This window comes from Glandiceps talaboti, chromosome 10 (assembly GCF_964340395.1).
Source record: "Glandiceps talaboti chromosome 10, keGlaTala1.1, whole genome shotgun sequence".
NCBI classification, from domain to species: Eukaryota; Metazoa; Hemichordata; class Enteropneusta; family Spengelidae; genus Glandiceps; species Glandiceps talaboti.
The window spans coordinates 19,465,593-19,468,226 of record NC_135558.1 but is presented as its reverse complement, the minus strand read 5'-3'; positions in this window follow the sequence as shown (position 1 = coordinate 19,468,226).

Sequence of the window (2,634 nt, the reverse complement as noted above, 5' to 3'; positions counted from 1 at the left end):
CACGTGCACGTCGAACAAAAGCAAGGAAAACAGACGTACAAACATACAAATGCTACAATTGCTGTAAAAGATAGCAAATTGTGCCATGGAAAAATGTATGAAACAACATTTTAATCACGTGTACTCGACTGTGTAACTGTCCCGCATCAATTCCACCGGAGCATACAACCATAATTATCAATTTGCTTTCATCATCCAGTATATTCAAACAGGAAAATGGTGGACTATGTTATCATTTAATATTGTTGGGAACTCGACGGTGAAATGACATTGCCCAAATCAAACCACTGGAGCATACAACCAGACTGCTATTGATAAATTCGTTATACCGAATATTTCAGGTCGTGTGAATCTGAATTATAGAGCCTTATAAAATGCCTTCCTTAAAATGGAGCAACAAAGTTAGTATGAGTGAGAACTACGTTTACATAAAAGGAAACGTTTAGAATTAATAAATACGAAAGTGCTGTTGACGGGCTAAAGAATGACGAGGAAAATGGGAGTTGGCCGTATCTCCATCAAGGTAGCCAGAAAACGCAAGACATCCGAGTATTTACATAATGTCGTAGATTTATGAACGAATAATTAAACAATTTCGACGACAAAAAGCAAATTATCAATGCAGAAACAAAAATGAATTCGACCTAATTTTAAATTCTGCGCACTTTGGAAGTTGACTTTCGGTAGAAGACATTCTCGTTCAATAACTATACAGAAAACAAATTACTAAGCAAACATCTTTTCCAAAGAAACACGAAACTTGGTTAAGATATTTTGGAAAAATGTCACGTTAACTTTTCGATAAGTTCCAAATCTTCGATAAGTCCTTCGTGTTCATGATTACATCTTCAAAAAGCTTCAATCTCTTGGCAACAGTTTATCATGTTCATGTTTATCATGAATATCGCAGTATGATACATTCGCAAATGTATGAGATAGAATTTCGCAATACTTCTTTTTATTCATCAGATCTAGACGACTGGTAACTATTCACTTAGCTCCTTTCAACGTCCATGTCAATCCATATACAAGTCCTTTGATTCTGGAGAATTACTCTACCGTTCCAATTTCCAGGGATTCATCATCGCCTGTTCATCATTGAGCTTCTGCTCCTCTATCTTCTAGATCTTTGTGGAAAACACTCGCTTGGTTGTCGAGAAACAGACTACCACCAATAACCTTTAAAACGCGGGTTTGGATTCTCCTCCATATCAAATAATAAAGTATAGCAACACATTGTAGACCAAATGTTGAGCATAACAATGTGACTTTATATCTGTTCCCAGATAGCGCTGATTTCGGTCGAGGAAGGACAGCATTCGTTCTTGGCCAACGCCCGTCTGTGATTGTCAACAATACAGAAACTGCAACATATAAACTTATTCAACTCTTTTGTTCTAATTACATTAAACAATTAATATAACACATATTTAATTGACGTCACTACTGCCATATGCGGGCCATTCTTATGGTTAGCGTCAATCTACAATACAACACTACATATCATATCTAGCCACAACAGTAGACGCCAGTCACTACACTCGAAATATATACATTGTCAGAAGTACTTTTACCCGCTAAAAGTCGAACTTATAGATTCGTGATAGGTTATTGTGATATTGACGCCGTGAAAGCCTGGAATCTTTTATGGGGTACTTCGTACCTATCTGTCAATGGCACAGTATGGACACCTGTCATTTGGCAGGTGAGCCATTTCGCCTGTTTCTGAATTGCCTCTAATTGAACACTTTGCCACAAATACATCAAACTTCAAAGGCCCACAGCTTGTACCTTTGGGAAGAATCTGAAAACATATCTTTTTAGCAGAGCTTTCAACATGTAACTGAACTTTACTTGAAGGTATACGATACTGGTAAATGACTGACTGACTGACTGACAATTGTTGTACGTGTAATTGTGCATTATATTATACCACTACACTGATGGCGCAAATCGAGACACCTGATCGGTCGAGACATCGAACTAGCGCGTCTAAAATTAAGCAATAAACCACCCCTGGGGATGGTATACCAAGAGGTTTTGACCAGTGAACGAAATATATGCACGAGCGATAGCGTCCAAATTTTGATGTTCACTGTTCGTCTACGAACATTGCAGTCCGTGCAGGGATGGGGGCGCAAATGAAACCAGAAAACGTATCGTCTTATCTTGTTTCCGATATTTTCAATATACTGGTATTATATAATAGCGATAAACCACCCATGGGAATGGTTTATTGCTTAATTATACCATTCACGAGCCAAGTTGAACAAAAATACTCTAGTCGTTCTCCGTCATGACAACCTCTGTGTCACAACAACGCGTCCAGCGCAACGTTAAAGCAGTCAAACTTACTATTACTTTTCCCTATGTTACAAATGATAGTACTGGCGTTGGTATAGTTATTTTATTCTCCACTATTTTTCTTCTTTGAGCAGGAAAATACTCGTGACCTAAGGGTTGTCACTACAACAGGGAGGGGAGGGGGAGTCGCTAGACAAGTAGTGGCAAAGGCCTCTTAGGTTACTCGTATTTACCTTGGTTGGCCGAAGAATCATATTGGAGAATAATATCTCTTAAATTTAGATGGAATGAACTGCAGAAATACACAGACTTCAAACACAAGAATTATCC